This window comes from Bos indicus, chromosome 25, assembly GCF_029378745.1.
Source record: "Bos indicus isolate NIAB-ARS_2022 breed Sahiwal x Tharparkar chromosome 25, NIAB-ARS_B.indTharparkar_mat_pri_1.0, whole genome shotgun sequence".
NCBI lineage: Eukaryota > Metazoa > Chordata > Mammalia > Artiodactyla > Bovidae > Bos > Bos indicus.
The window spans coordinates 35,807,535-35,824,413 of NC_091784.1; the positions used below are offsets into that span (position 1 = coordinate 35,807,535).

Below are 16,879 nucleotides of genomic sequence, written 5' to 3' on the forward strand. Positions count from 1 at the left end.
CAGATCAGTGTTGCTGGGAGTCAAGCAAGGGTTGGAGCTGACCACAGAGGGTCACGAGAGGATTTGGGGAGGATGATGGAATTATCCTACACCTTGATTAGTGAGAGCATAGAACACTTCTATGAGTGAAGAGTGAGTTTTAGTGTATGTAGATTACATTTCAGTATCAACTCACTTAGGACCGAGTCCCAGCAGGAAGCATGGATGAAGACGCATCACTGCGTCATTCTTTCACTTACTCCCCAAGTCGGCTGAGTCAGGCCAGTGGGACACAGCACACGGCAAGGGGTGGGGACACTGATGTCTGGGGGAGCAGAGGCCTCCCGGGAGGGTAAAACTTCAGAGGGACTTCAGGCGTGAGCAGGAATTAGCCAGCTAAGGTGGGAGGAGTAGCAGCGACAAGGAAGGGAGACAGATTGTTCCAGACCCCTGGTGGGCTTGGGGCATCAGTAAGATTGAGTGTAGTGAGAACACGAGGCCTAGAGAGGTCCCCAGGGGCTGGGTTGTGCCGGGCCTTGGAATTGGCTAAGGTGTCTGTTTTAATTTTTGTGCAGTTGGGAGCCTGGGCACATTCCTGCTATCCACCATGTGCTATAAACAGCAGCGAAGGGAATTTCCTGGCCGTCCAGTGGTGAGGACTCCAGGCTTTCACTGCCCAGGGCGCTGGTTCCATCCTTGGCTGGAGAACTAGGATCCCGCAAGTCATGCGGCATGGCCAAAAACAAAGCAAAACAAAAACCAAACCAAACCGAAAAAAACCATGAAAACCCTCTAGCAGTGAGGTCTGGACGGCACAAAAGCATAATGGTGAGCCCACAGACTGAGGCGCGGAACCAAACAGACGACAACGCTGGTACACAGGCTGAGCGCCCGCACGCACCATGTACAGACACGTGGTGAGGGGATAACGTCACATCCAGGCAAGACAGGGTGCATGTTCAGGACGGACGACAGCTGACTTCCAGGAGGAATGAGGCTAGGAGAGGCGCATGTTTCATTTACTTTAAAAAGGTAGGACTGAATGATGATCAAAAGTTAGGGTTAAAGTTGGGTGATGGGCATTCGCTGGGTTGTTCTGTGATTCGTGTTTGAAATATTATAGACCTAACATCAAAGAGTAAGAAAGTAAGCCAGGTCACTGCTGCTTCAGTACAGAGAACGGACTTATGGACAGCACAGCTGGGGCTGGGAGGCCGACAGGGAGTGTGGATGGGGCCCCAGAAGGGTGGGCCGGGGGATGGGCAGATGCAGATTCAGGAGAAGTTCAGGAGATCAGGTCACCAGGGCTGAGGGCCGGGTGGACGTGCTGAGAGGGCTGAGCAAGAACAGATGGGTCCCATGTTGTAACCTGGACCACGGGGCGTGGGGGTGCAGTTCCAAGAGGGGGTGCTTTGCAACAGGAGTATCTTGGGATGAGGAGGAACATGATGTTAAGAAACCCTATTCTGTTGGTGCTCTGCGATGACCTCATAGGGGTGGGATCAGGGTGGGTGGGAGAGAGGCTCAAGAGGGAGGGGACATATGTGTATATACTTAGAGCTGATTCACGTTTTACAGAAGAAACCAACACGACAGTGAAAAGCAATTATTCTCCCATTAAAAAGTAAATAAAAAAAGAAAGAAACCTGATTCTATCACTGCCTGTAACAGGAGTTACTGCTCAAGCGAACGTTTCTCGTGCCCTCCCTGTGCGGAGGCTCCCGGGAATGAACTAGAGATAAATGCTTCTGTTCTCATGACCTGACACGGAGTGGCAGACACATCTAGCTGCCTCACTGGACAGAGACATGACCTCGTGCCCAGAGCCACACAGCCAGGAACGAGTCACGCCCTCCATGTTCTAAACAGCCCTACTGTAGGGTGGGACCAGCGCACACAGATCCTGGGACTCGTGTGACTGTCAGTGGCAGAGCGACTGGGCCAGCCTTGCAAAATATGGTTTCTTCACCCACACTCCATGTGTCCATGTTTCTGACCTCACCTCAGGAAACATGAAGGTAAGGTCTCCAAAGCCCACCCACCTCTGGGATGAAGGAAGGGAACCAGAACATCTTTAGAACCTCGTCTGAATGCAGCCAGGGGCTAAGGGCATTTACACACTGGCTCATTCAATTCTCACGATGCTCCCGTGCTGGGAATATAAACCCTGCACCCAGAAACCGAGGGTCCGATGGGCAGCGTGACTTGGTCCAGGTCACTCAGGCGGAGCAAGGATCTGACCCGCTTGGGAGTGGGAAGCCTCCACTGTCAGTCACTGCAGGTCATAACAGCCTGTCTGCCTTCATCCATTCCTTCACTCGCCCACGCCAACGCTTTTAAAGCTCCTGCTTTGTGTTGTAGACTCTCCTTGGCAGAGGGATAAGAGATATTATTTTTACTTTTTTGTTTTCTTTTAGCCGAGCCACACAGCTTGCGGGAGGTTACTTCCCTGACTGGGGATTGAACCCGGGGTCCCAGCAGTGAAAGTGCCAAGTCCTAACAACTGGACCATCAGGTAAATTCCAAGGGGTAAGAGAAATTAGACACAGACCATGTTTTCAAGGAGTCTGCAGCCTGTGGAACCGGGGCAACTGAAAATGGGTAATTTGCCTTAAAAGCCCAGCTACACAGATCATCTAATCCAATTGTGACGCCAGTAGTAAGGTGTTACATTTAAAAAGTGATCTGTACGGATTAATTTTGGGGGGAAGGTTAATTTTCCAAGATTAATTTTCGAATATTGCAGAAAAGAAGGCTGGATAGTAAGATACAGGAAGCACAGACAGTGACTCAAGGCCCCCTAAAATACACAGAGCTTTCAGGAACTATAAAAGGATTATGAAAAATATTATATTCCAAAAACAGCAGGCAAACAACAGCTGCCTTAAGTTTTCAATGGAAGCCAATTGAAAATGCACACCCGCCATAATTTTCAGAGACAAATCTCTCTGCAGTTTACACGATCCACTGTTTAAATTTCCATACCCAGCCCTCTATCTGCAGTAATAATAACCCAAATTCCATTTAGTGTTCATTTGAGCAGTCAGGATAAAGTCATTTCTTATTATCTCCCCACTGTGTAAAAAACAGCTTGAAGGTAGGAAGTCAGCAAGCATTTTCACCAAAAAGTAATTATTGTAAGTGACATTTTTACTGCTGGCATGCCATAAGGCGAACTGTGCATTCAGAAGGACAAGTTGCTGAAACAAAATGACAGGGTACTCTGTGACATTCTGACAAGAACCCAAACATTATTTAACTGGCGGCTGGTCTGATGCACCACTTTTCATTATGTCCATAGTTTAGGCTTTGAGCCCGCGCCAAGCCAGGAAATTCCAAGTGACTAGAAAGACAAGTATGGAAGATGGGAGAGGGAAGGAGAAGGTTGGGGGAGCAGTAAGGTCATGGCCTGGTGCATGGAAACGTGGTTGAGTGAGGGCAGAAATCAAAGAGCAGAGGAAGAGGGGTGCCAGGGAGGCACAGGGTGGAGACGGAGCCGGAGGGGCAATGGGAGCCTTGGCATAGGAGGACCCTGCCCAGCTTCAGGGCCCTTCCAGCTGACAGTGGTGACAGCTTCAGAAGCCACCGCAGGGTGACCACCAGCCCAGAACGCTTCCCGGCCGAGTTCAGATGTGGAATCGTGCTGGGGACACGGAACCCGAATTGAAACGTGAGGACTCACTCAAGGTTCATGTGGCTCCTCTCCAAAGGAACCCTCGACTTGAGGGTTTATGGCTGACAGCCCTCTTTAGAAATAACGAGCTTCTCTGTGTCAAAGGTGAACGGCAGCCTGATCTGCCCTCCTGTGTTTCAGGGTCATAGGCTGACGTGGGACCCTCTCTCTGACATCCCTGAGCACCAGACCTTGCCTTGGGGGTGGGGTGGGGGAGGCGGCACTGATGGCCCCTGCCTCCGAGTCTCTGGGCAGATGCTCGTGGCCCATCAGGACCCTACCTATTTCTCCAGCCACATCTCCACTAGACATGGCCCATGTAAACATGTGGAGTTTTCTGCTTTTGAGTATGAGTGACCTTTGGATTGAGTAGCAGGGGCTTGAAACAAAATACGTGGAGAGGGACATCCCTGGTGGTCCGGTGGGTAAGACTCCGCACTCCCAATGCAGGGGGCCTGGTTCGATCCCTGGTCAGGGAACTAGATCCCGAGTGCCACAACACAAAAGATTCTGTATGCTGCAACTAAGACCTGACATGGCCAAAAAAAAAAAAAATGGAGACTAATAGCTGTCATAGAGCCATGTGGGAGCTTTCGCACCTCCTGTCCCCAACATGCCACTGCATACTGGCTATCAAGAAAGGAACAGAAGTAACCCAACAACACGCTAAGACATATCAGAGCATGTGAAGTGGCCCCACCACAGAATAGCCTGCTCACCAAGGGCCTGTACCTTACGCCAGCAGAGGAGTAAAGGGAGGGTCTCACTGACACAGGCCCCATCCTCAAGGGCCTGGGTGGGTTTCCTCCTGACCTGGGGAAAGCCCACTCCTAAAGAGACGGCATCAAGTGTCAGTGCACACCCCTCCCACGGCCAGGCCCTACCTGCACCCCTCGCTGGCCCTGGGCTGGCAATACTCTTTGGCCCTCAGCCCGCCTGGGCACTGCCTTAAGTCACTGAATATCTCAGCAAACCTACCAAATTGCTCTGCTTCTATAGCAAAACTGAGATAATAGGTGCTGGTGCGAGAACATTTTTTTAAGTCTGCCTAAGAGTCGGACACGACTGGGTGACTTCACTTTCACTTTTCACTTTCATGCACTGGAGGAGAAAATGGCAACCCACTCCAGTGTTCTTGCCTGGAGAATCCCAGGGACAGTGGGGCCTGGTGGGCTGCCGTCTATGGGGTTGCACAGAGTCGGACACGACTGAAGCGACTTAGCAGCAGCAGCAGCAAGGAACTCTTGCGGAGAAGGCAATGGCAACCCACCCCAGTACTCTTGCCTGGAAAATCTCATGGAGCCTGGTAGGCTGCAGTCCATGGGGTCGAAAAGAGTCAGACATGACTGAGCGACTTTACTTTCACTTTTCACTTTCATGCATTGGAGAAGGAAATGGCAACCCACTCCAGTATTCTTGCCTGGAAAATTCCATGGACAGAGGAGGCTGGTGGGCTACAGTCCATGGGGTCACAAACAGTTGGACCTAACTGAGCAACTGAGCATGTGCAAGGAACTCTTATAGTGACTTAAAAGCCAGAAGTTTACTTATTAACAAAGAAAACTTGTTTAATGCAAAGTTTCTATTTAACTTGTGGCAGCTTACCTCCCCAAGCCTGACTTTCAAGCCACTTGAAGAGTGGCGGGGGGAGCAGGGGGAACCTTTCATTCAATAAAGGGACCATGTCAGTGCCAGGTGGGTGCTAGAAGGTGGGGGACAGTGGTGACCCAGGCAGACATCATTACGAGGTCACTGTCACAAAGACACATGTGACGAGGAAAAGGAGGCGGGTGGGGGGGATGTCCAGGGGGCGGTGGCAGCTCACAGCACTATGACGCTGATGCTGAGGCTGGGGACAGCAAACAAGAAAGAGATGGTGGGGGTGGGGGGGTGCAGGAGGGACATTCACACACTGAGAAGGCGGGACTTTAGTCCCAGGGAAGGATCCGAAGGAGGGCAGGGGCCCAGCCAGATATACAGTCTGGAGAGATGGGTCTGGATGTTTAAGAACCAGAAACTCTGTGCATGTGTGTGCGCATCTGGGAGTGGGGGTGAGGAGAGAGGGGGTGAGGAGGGCTGCCAGGCCCCCTGTTCAGGTGACGGTGGCGGTGGCGGTGCTTTCACAAGGAAGGCTGGGTGGAGAACATATCTGGGAGAAGAGGCTGAGCTCAGATCTGGCTGTGTTTCCCTGGAGGGGACGACGGATACGTGGTGGGAGGTCAGCGACGGAGGTGAGCGCACGAGGGCGGAGGTGGGAGGGCCGTCCTGGGCGGCTAGCTGCAGCAGGTTGCAGCGGGTGAGGCTGCCCGCAACTGAGTCTGTGGGCCTCCTCCCATCAGCACCGCCTTGTGCCACCAGGAGCTTCTCTCTCCTCCTCATGGAGGGGAAGAATGGTTTCCTACCCTCCTCTTCTCTCCCCAGGCTGGGAAAGCGCACGGTGTTGGGTGGAGGGGGGAAGGATCCTAGCAATTCTGAGTTGACTTCAGCCACACCCGGGGAAGCTGCCTAGGTGAGGTGGGCCTGAGCACTCACCTGGGGGTTGTGGGCACTGCAGGTAAATCTGCTCCCCTGCCAGACTTCCATTATTTTTCTCGTGTATCTTTTACGAGCCCTCAAGGACATACATGTGTCAAAGCAGAGTTTGGGAATATTAAAAGTCAAAACCTTTCCTTCGGCTACAATTAAACCTTGGTAGTGAACCACCAGCCTGGCGAGGCCGCGGAAGCCACCCCGGGCAACGTGGCTGGCCCTGCCTCGGGAGGCACGGTGCTCGCCCTGTTCTCAGCTTTCCAGAGATCCATACTGATTTAGAAATAATGCCTTCAAATTACCTTCAATAACCTTATTACCAAACCAGCTGTGTGTATGAGCACTTATCAATGCATCCCTGTGCATTAAGAGAAAATGTATGTCATACAAACAGTCTAAATATATATTACTGAGATGGGAAAAAACAAACCGTCTAGTTAAATTGCTCTGCTGTAATCAAAGATTAATCACTGCGCGTGTGTGCCTGTGCGCATGTGTTTTCTCTCTTTCTCGGGGGCTCCTTACGGCTTTGAGCAGACCTGCCCGTCCTCTGCCGGTAGTGCTACTGTCTGCGAGGCAGCTCAGACCGCCATTCTGGTGGTGGAATTAATTTTTCTGTTTCTAAGAGTTGGAGGAGCTGAGAGGTGGTTTTGGATTGTGTTTTCCTTCTGAGTCTTTTAGGCCTGCAGCTCAGAAACTTTCCTTCCCCCAGAGGCACCTGGTGGACAGCAGGCCTCCGCGTGCCCATCTGTGGGGAAGCTCCAGGATTTGCCCCCAGAGCAGCCTGCCTCCTCTCAGTAACACTGCCGGGCAGCCTGGCGTGCAGACAATGTCTGCGCTGTGATGGAATGTTCCTTAGAGAATCCCTGGCTGATATGGAATGTGCTGGTGGGGTGGGCTGCTTCTCGGCTCCCCAACAACACGCAGGTGAGTGCACCGATCTGGCCCTCCACAGGCCCTGGGCTGTGCTGAGCAGAACCGAGTGACATTTTTGTTGCATGCGATGGTATTAGGAAAGCTATTAAGGTACATTATTTTACACATCCTCCTAATCTCTCCATACTGCTTTACTTAATTTGTGATGGAATTGTTGAGAAAGGGTACTTAAATGTACGACAGTCAGTAAAAGTAATTTATCATCTTCCCGCTTCAGTGCTCACGTTATCAGCGAACTCATTTTCTGCATTCATCATGCAATCAGCCTATTATTTGCATATTAATCAGGCAGTGGACCATGAAAGAACTGCATTCCAGCCAAATGCTGCACTATCTCAGGAGAAACACTCAGTAATTATCATACATCAGTGTTATGATGTGGTAATTGATTATAACATCTTTCTGCTGCCCCTGGGGAGCCCCTGTGCTCACCCAGCTCCAGGCACTCCGGACAGATTGCTCTTTCCCTCCCCAACTGAGAGCCACCACGGCTGTTCTCTCCACGTGCCATTTCTGTGGAGTATGGATCCTCCTCCTCCGGTCTCACAAGGTATTAACACTATGTGGAACGAACTGACTGTAATTCATGGGTGAGAGGGTCCAGTTGGAGGAAGGCGTGTCCCTCCAGACTCAGCCTCTTGGCTTCAGAGGTGATGCTCCGGCTTCCCAGAAAAGTCTCCTTATCAAATAAAACGCGGCAACTCCAGTCTCTCCTTGTTGCAAAGCTGGTACAAAGGCAGTTTGGCTGCTTTATTTAGGTGCCAAATGACAAGCTAATTTTGGCCCTCTTGTAAAGGACAAACCCAACATCTGCCAATTCAGACTCGGGCTATATTTAGGAATCCAGTTCTGAAGGGAAGAGGAAGACACGAAATCGAGATGAAGCCGATGACGGAAGCTGCCTGGCTCACTGCGTTCTCCCGGGGACCCCCTTCTCGCTCCTGAGTGTGGCTGTGGCCCAGAGGCCAGTCTGCAAGGGGCAAGATTGAGGGTTCTGGGCTGGCGGAAGGCCACTGGCAGGAAGAGGGCATGAAGCTGTCCTTGCTCAGGAAAGAACCTGGGCCACCATGTGGGTCTTCCTAAGATCTAGCCTGGAAGGGGCTTGAAATTGGCATGGACCCGCATCACAGGTCAGATGGGTTGCACCCTTTCTGTTGCAGAGCTTCATGAACTTGGCTTTGACTCTGCCACTGACTTGGTGCTGGGTTCCCCTCCTTTATGCCCAGCTCCCAGCCTGAAACACGAGGGGATGCCCTAGGTACTGAGGCATGTGACTTTCTGTTAATTGTTCATCTTGGATCTGATTTTTAAGTATCTGCCCATTTATCATTTGAGCCCAGTTTTGTTCTTTGTTTTGAACGCGGCCTTGACTTCCCTGAGTGTCATTTCAGGGACCAACCCTTCACCTGTCATGGGGGACCGAGTCCTTGGGCACCCCCATGGCAGCAAGACTCTGGCCTCAGAGTGCTTGTGCTTCTTCAACCTCCTCCTTGATGGGGGCAAACTGCTTCTCACTCTGAGCATCTGAAAGACGGCGGGGGGGGGGGCATCATTTCTGCTCCCTGATTAGGGATTAAAGGTATCAGCACTGCCCTTGGCACATCAAAGATGCAAACATATGAGTTTCTTCACTGTAGTCTTACCACCTTTAAAAAAATTACCTGAGGGTTTTTAAACATTTAAGCTTTTTCTTCCTTCTCTGGAACCAAAACTGAAAACAGAAGTCCTCATTTGCTCTTGTGACCTACTTTTGCCTCTTGCACTGAATGCCCAGTGTACTGTAAATTCCATTCTCCAAAGAAAGTCTAAGGGGAAGAGAAAAGAGATGCGCCCAGAGGCCTGTGTCCAGGGCTTGCTGGGGCCTCCTCTTAACGGGGAGTTAGTGTCTGCCAGCGCCAAGGGTCCAGGCCCAATGAGATGGGGCTGCCACCTGTGCCCACAGTCACCCAGATGAGTGCATCCAGATACGATGGCCTGGCTCTGAGTTTGTCCCCGATGGCCTGAGCAATGACCTGCAGTCCTTAACTCTTGAAGCTCAAGATTTTGGGTCAGCCTCATGGAATGGCAGATGGATGGTCAACATTTCAGGGAGGCCAGGATGCTGGAGAGCTGCGTGCAGGTCCTCCCTTGGCTGACCCTCTGTGCTAGCTACCGCCCAGCAATGCTCCCACTTGAGTCTCCACCCAAGAAGTGAGTGCTGGATCTGTTTCCTATTTTAAGGCCAGGAACCTGACATGTCAGGTGTGCACATGCATGATTTTATAGCTATCCTTGCTATCCTAATGCATGTGAAATGACCTAATGGCAGTGGTTTCAAGGGCAGCAGCAGGAAAGCAGGCACTCAACTAGCACTTCCTCAGGGCCAGCTGCTGCTCTGGAGGCTTTTAAACATGGATTTAAAACTCCTTGTGGTCTAGGAGATAGGTACGTTTCCTATTTTAAAGAAAACTGAGACACAGAGAGGCTGAGACACAGAGAGGTCGAGTCACGTGCCCAAGGCCACACAGCTGCTCAGGGGCCAAGACAAGATGAGCCCTTGGCGGTCAGCTCTGAGCCCACTGTGTCAATTTGCAGCTCACATGTGCTTAAGGCTGCTCACTGAAGGATCGTGTTTTAGGTTCTGCTGTTAAAAGTCAATCTAAGTATTTTTCACTGGTGATTGGTTAAATAAGGTATGGTATGGTCAGATATAGGAATTACCTATATCAGGGAAAAGAGGAGGAAATTCTGTATGTGCTGGCCTGGGGGAGTCTCTACAATCTATTGCCAGGTGAGAAAAGCAAGGCACACCTTGAGTCCTGTGTGTGCCCTTCTATGTGCAGCAAACATCTAGATACACAGGCTCTCTGCAGGAAACCAGCAGAAGTGCCTTTGGGGAGAGCGCCCGGGGGCTTGAGGAGGAGGGTGGGAGGGTGACTTATTTTTTAAAACGGGTGTAAGCTCTTTTAAATCCTGCGTTTTGTAGCCATGATGCATTTTACTTATTGAAAAAAAAAAAAAAACAACAACCCATAAACTATAAATAAAAAGTCAAGGGCTTCCCTGGTGGCTCAGTGGTAAAGAATCCGCCTGCCAATGCAGGAGACACAGGTTCCATCCCTAATCCAGGAAGATCCCACATGCCTTGGGGGAACTAAGCCTGTTTGCCACAATTATTGAGCCTGTCCTAGAGCCTGGGAGTGGCAAGTACCGAAGCCCACACACCCTAGAGCCTATACTTGGCAACTAGAGAAGCCATGGCAATGAGAAGCCCGCACAGTGCAACTAGAAAGTAGGCCCCACTCGCTGCAACTAGAGAAAAGCCTGCACAGCAAAGAAGACCCAGCACGGCCAAAAATAAAAATAAATAAATAAAAATTAAAAAAAAGTCAAATCTCTAACTCTGGGTTACTCAGAGGATGAGATGGTAGGATGGCATTACTGACTTAGTGGATGTGAGTTTGAGCAAGCTCAGGGAGATGGTGAAGGGGGGAAGCCTGGTGTGCTGCAGTCCGTGGGATCACAAAGAGTCAGACATGACTGGAATGACTGAACAACAACAGAATCTCTCTGATTCTGTCCTCTTTTTATGGAGAGACAGTGGTGAATCCCACTCGGGGGAGAACAGAGACCCTTGGGGGCTGATGTGTGCTGGAGCAGCCTTTCCCGGGGATCCTGAGGACAACATTTGCTGCTTTGAGACGCAACATGGACTGGGCTGTCTCGGTTGGTGGCTGCCTCTCCAGGAGGCCTGTGTGGGGCCTGCAGGTGTGGCATGCCCTAGGGGAGGAGGGCAGATGAGGCCAGGCTTGGCTTGTCCCACCCTCGAGCGCCCTCTGCCTTCCTGGTTAATGCTGCAGGGAGGCTGTTTCAGGATCATGTGGCCAGGAGCCACCAAGAATCCCACAGACGCTCAGAATGGCTAGGTGAACAAAGAGCAGCACAGGCACCGAGGTGACACGGGGAAGTGGGTGACGCTTCCGGGGAGCTTGTGAGAAGCTCTTCCCCTGCGGCCTGCAGGCCAGGTGGCCTCCCAGCTACGGCCTTGCCTGCCTCCAAGGCACTCATGAGTGTCCTGAGTCTCAGCCTGCTTCTCCACGCTCTGGAAGCCCACAGGGGGAAGGTGCAGCAGGCTGAGAATCCCAATGCCACTACGGACACAGGTCACCGAGATCACCTCAGGAGCAAGGAGCCCCTCTCCTGTCCTGCTGTCACACTCGGGCGGGTTCTTATTATATGAGCCTTAAGGTGGCGGCAGCAACAGCGTTGTACATAAAGAAAACACAAAATTCTTCCGTAATCCACTTTCCTTCTGTTATTTTAAGAGAAAAAACATCTCTGAAGCAGAAAGTGAAAGTCAAAGTCGTTCAGTCATGTCTGACTCTTTGTGACCCCATGGACTATCCAGGCCAGAATACTGGAGTGGGTAGCCTTTCCCTTCTCCAGGGGATCTTCCCAACCCAGGGATCGAACCCAGGTCTCCCATGTTGCAGGCGGATTCTTTACCAGCTGAGCCACAAGTAGGGATTTCGAGTATTTTCCCTTTTTTTCCCCCAAAGGTTCTCCCCCACGTCCTAGCCCATCAGTGAACCTTTGTATTTGCAAAGGTCTCGGCCTGGAATGTTCTCCTCTCTGACCCCTTCATAGCTCAGCCCCCTCCTTGGGGCTCCCTTAGCACCAAGGGCCTCCCTCCCGCCAGGCCTGTGCCCACATGTACCAGACAACAGAAGACAGTAAGGTAGGCTGTGTCTGACTGCAGAAACCTGTCTTTTCTGATCTTAGAGAATTCCTTTATCATGGCACTCCTGGTCATATTAAAACACCCTCATGCAGGGCACAACCAAGAAATGGACGAGCACTTGGTTCTGGCCACCACGTCCACGGCGGGTGAGTGAAGGCAGAGGCTGAGCCCCGAACTAACGATAAGCAGAGGCCACCTGCTGAGGGAGGGGCATTTTCCAGCTCACACGCGGCTTTTCAGAATTCTCTCTTGTTTTCGATTTGTGGTCTAGGGCCATGTATAAATCAGTTATGGATATACAAATCTTTTCAGCTACTCAAAGCAAAGGAGGGTTAGAATAGTTCTTTTCAGACAGTACCAACAGTTACTACGACTGATCTATTTCCATAAAAGAAGAAAGAATCAAATCAGATCTCGTCGATGGTACTGAACGAAGAGCTCTGCCTGCCTTAGATGGTGCCATGGAATTTTCTGCGGGTACAACGAGCCATTCCTTTTCTTATTAATGAGCTACTCAAATGCCCCACCCTGACTTAATCATTAAAATTGAGGAACTAATGGCTTATTTGAGGAAGCTTCAGCAGGATCTTATTGCTAAATCAAAGGCACTAAAACTGTGGACATGTTCTCCCGGCCACGTCATGGTTACTGAATAAAAGGCATTATGTGTATTAAAAAGGAAGGCTGGCCTGTCCCTAATCGGGGGCCATGTCTGTGTAGGGCCATATGCAGCACGGAGCCCTGTGGCCTCACGTCAGGGAGGGGCGTGCATGAGACCACCCACGTTAAGAGACGGATGCAGCTGCTGTCTTCTCAAGAGGCAACTGGTGCTCTGCCGAGCGAGAAGAGCGATGTGGAGCCATGGAATTCTCCACGGGCGGAGACTTGGAACCTGCAGTTCCTACCCGACACGCTGGGGAAAAGCTGGGTGTTTTATAATTAATCAGAGGAGACTGAGCCATCCCTTGTGCAGCTTGCAATAATCCATCAGAAGAGGGTGTGGAAGCTTGTGAGCTGCAGTTAGGAAGGGCTCCCAGAGTAACAAGTTACAAAAGCTGATACAGTTGTTCTCTATCTCCCTGTCTCTATTTCTGCTTTGCAAATAGAATCATCTGTACCATTTTTTAAAGTCTGCACATATATGCGTTAATACAGGATATTTATGTTTCTCGCTCTGACTCACTTCACTCTGTATGGCAGCCTCTAGGTCCACCCACGTCTCTGCAAATGGTGCAAGTTTGCTCCTTTTGTGGCTGAGTAATATTCCATTGTGTGCATACATGCATGCTTGTGCGTGTACGTGGGTATGTCCACTCCTCTGTCAAGGGACATTTAGTTTGACATATACGCAGATGACAGACCCTGATGCTGGGAAAGACTGAAGGCAAAAGGAGAAGAGGGCGGCAGAGGATGAGGTGGTTAGATGGCATTACTGACTCAATGGACATGAACTTGAACAAACTCCGGTAGATGGTAAAGGACAGTGAAGCCTGGCATGCTGCAGTCCACGGGATTGCAAAGAATCAGACACGACTTAGCGACTGAACAACAACATATACAGTACTATGTTTAAAATAGAACCTACTCTATAGTACAGGGAACTCTACTCAATGCCCTGTGGTGACATAAATGGGAAGGAAATCCAAAAAAAGAGAGGATATACGTATGTGTGACTAATTCACTTTGCTGTACAGAAGAAACTAATAAAACATTGTAAAGCAACTGTACTCCAATAAAAATTGAAAAAAAAAAAAGAAAGAAAAGTTAAAGCTGAGCGCATGGGTGAGTCCTCCCTATCAGTTCTCTGTAAGGTGATGACGGACTGAGTTGCATCCAGGGAAATCTGTTCCCCTTCCTTTCTCCCCTCTTAAGAGCTGTCCCCTGTTTCCTTTCCCTTGGGGCAAAAAGATTAATCACACCAAGGAACCATGAATATGAAATGAGCTTTAAAGAAAAAATGCAATTGGAGTCATATCTAACTATGTACCTATACACCTGCCTACACATATGTACACAGGCACACCTTCATCACTGCTCCAGGTTTTCCTCCTTTAAAAAAAACACCCTGCTAACTGATAAGCAATGACTGCAGGCCACACTCAGAGAAGACAAGTCTCCCTCGGCCCCTCCCTTCTCCTTCTCTGAGGGTTCCCTTTGGTTCCCTTGAGCATTGCTATTGCTAAGCAGGGCAAGGGCAGCCGATGGATGATAGCTGAGATTGGAGAAAAACAAAAGGGAGACATGGAGGACCATTCCCCAAGGACCACCTGCACCTCTGCCTTCAAATAGGTTTGCCATATTAGATCAAGACAACCCAACACTGGGAACTTTGAAAGAAGCCAACCCAAAACTTGTGCGTTGAGGGACTCCCCTGGTGGTCCAATGGTTAAGACTCTGTGCTCCCAGTGCAGGGGGCCAGGTTCGATCCTTGGTCGGGGAAACTAAGATCCCACATGCCACAATGTAGATTCTGAGTTCTGCAACTGAGGCCTGGCACAGCCAAATAAATAAATACCTATTAAAAAAAATGTGTAGAAAACTAGACTACCGGGAAATAAAGGTTCAGGTAACTGATCTGAAGTCTGGTCCTTTAAAAAACGTTTTTGCTTTTTAAGCTACTCATATGATCAACATGGAACTTTCTGTTCTCCTTACTCTTCAAAATAAGCAGAGGTCACTCACTGAAAATGGCATCAACTTTCCCCAATGTCTGAGGCCATCATCCCGATGCTTGAATCATCAAAGGGACATTTAGAAATGATTACAACTGCCAAGAGGACAAGTGATGATGCACCAGAAACTTGAGTTTTTCTCTCCTTTTATCATAGAACTGATCAGCAAGTTCGACAGAGACATCGTTAAGAAAAACGGAGATGCTGAGGGTAACGGGGATGGGTGGAAAGAGACAGACAGGAATTCTTAGTGCAGAAAACCGATTCCTATGTCGGCAGTTCGCTGTGGAGATGAGTGAGGCCCTCTGCTCCTGGGGCACCTCATCGCCATGGTAACTAAGCACAGAGCCATGCATTAGATCCGCAGGATCTCTGCTTAGAACAAGGCTATGGACGGAAGACAGGTCTTCCAAAGTCCTTCCACACCTGGGAGGCTAAACCAGTGGCCAGGCCAGTTTGGCAGCCTGGATTCTCAGACACTGACTGTTTCTCACCAACATTCAGAAACAGAACTAACCCAAGGGTAGAATTACCTTCCTGCGGCCACCTGCTGCCACCACGCTGAGCTGGCTCAGGCAGAGGCCTCATGAAGCCACCACAGAGGACAGAGCATCTTTCTGGGTCTGGGGGCCTCTTTGGAAGGATTCTGTGGTAGCCATGGTGAGAGCAGGGAATCAGAACCCTGGAGAAACCCTAGGCTAGAGGCATTACTCCCCTGCCTTTGTGGGAGCATGCTGAAAGCTTTCTCTGAGACACTGATTTTTTTAAGCTGTCAAAGATCCTGGAGTCCCGAACAGCAAGGAGATCAAAGCAGTCAATCCTAAAGGAAATCAGTCCTGAATATTCACTGGAAGGACTGATGCTGAAGCTCCAATACTTTGGCCATCTGATTCGAAGAACTGACTCATTGGAAAAGACCCTGATGCTGGGAAAGATTGAAGGTGGGAGGAGAAGGGGATGACAGAGGATGAGATGGTTGGATGGCATCACTGACTTGATGGACATGAGTTTGAGCAATCTCCGGGAGTTGGTGATGGACAGGGAAGCCTGGCATCCATGGGGTTGCAAAGAGTCAGACACAACTGAGCAACTGAACTGAACTGAATAGCCATTCATCCCAACGATTTGTCAACACTCATCATTATAAGAGAATTCTGTTTTTCAAATCTAAATTCCACATCCTGAAACGCACAGCTACTTTAATTTTTAGAAACACTCCTAAAAGGGTAAGGCTGATAGTAAAGAAATTTTAAACAAGGAAAATTGCCACCCTCATCTTGTCATATTGGTCATCTTTCTTTTCATTTTGACAAGCACTTTCTAGTCTTTCCTGATCCAGAGAAGCATTTTTGCTTGGCCACCATCACGATATTAAAAAAGTTTTATATTTTCCTAGAATATCAGAAACATTTTTCCACTTTTCCCCACAATCACCATAATTATTATTTCTACCGATGGCTTCCCGGTTGCTGACTCACAGCGGGCGTGTCGAGTCTACAGAGCACAGTCTACCTCCCATCTTGCTCGAAGAAGGAAATGGCAACCCACACTCCAGTACTCTTGCCTGGAGAATCCCATGGACAGAGGAGTCTGGTGAACTACATACAGTTCAAGGGGTTACAAAGAGTCGGACACGACTGAGCACCTTGCAGAAGCCCAACTTGCTCTGATGAGCACAGGGAGAGGCCTGCCTGCCGCCTCTTCACAGGAACCAGGGGAAAGTTCTACAGCGCTCACTTTTACCCAGGGGCTCACTGCCTCCTCCTCCCTCCCTCCCTCCTTCAATCTGCAGACTCCCCAAGAGTGTAAATCACTTTATTTTATAAAGTAATTTGATCTCTTACAAATATCATTTACGTTCCTCTGAGGAGCCCTGTGAGTTTTTCCCATGTTGGAAATGGGACTGTCATATGAATGTTCCAGCACAGTAGCGAGGGCTTGCTATAACAATAAAAAGTAAAAAGCCACTCTTGAAGAATTTGTTCAGACACAGAGAAAGTTTTGGCATCGATCATAACCGACCTGGAACTGTAGGCGATTTCTTGTTTTATTTAGGAACAAGGGAGTTTGATCTAAAAACCATCAGATTCTGCCAAGTTGGGTCCTGACTCTGATGGGGCAGCAAATACTTGGAGAGTTTAACAGGAGGCCGGCTTTCTGTTCAAGCAAGAGGCAGGCCTAATTTTCCATGCAAACGTCCGGGAAACTCTTAGCACAAACAACTGTGTCCATTATTTCCCTAATGTGTCTTGAATTTGAGCCAGGGCTGTGTTAAGGTCTCTAGCACTTGCTAATTAGATTGGCCAACCCAGAAAGGCAGGGAGGAGGAAGTACACCTGATCCTTCTCAGAGGGCCAACCGCTCCTTTCA

At 49.7% G+C, this 16,879-nt stretch overlaps 1 protein-coding gene across 11 annotated transcripts in view; it reads right to left on the reverse strand.

Moving 5' to 3' along the window:
• The window catches only part of CUX1 (cut like homeobox 1), a 349,162-nt gene that overhangs the window by 45,451 nt on the left and 286,832 nt on the right, over nt 1-16,879 (reverse strand). The gene's annotated exons all lie outside the window — the stretch shown is intronic.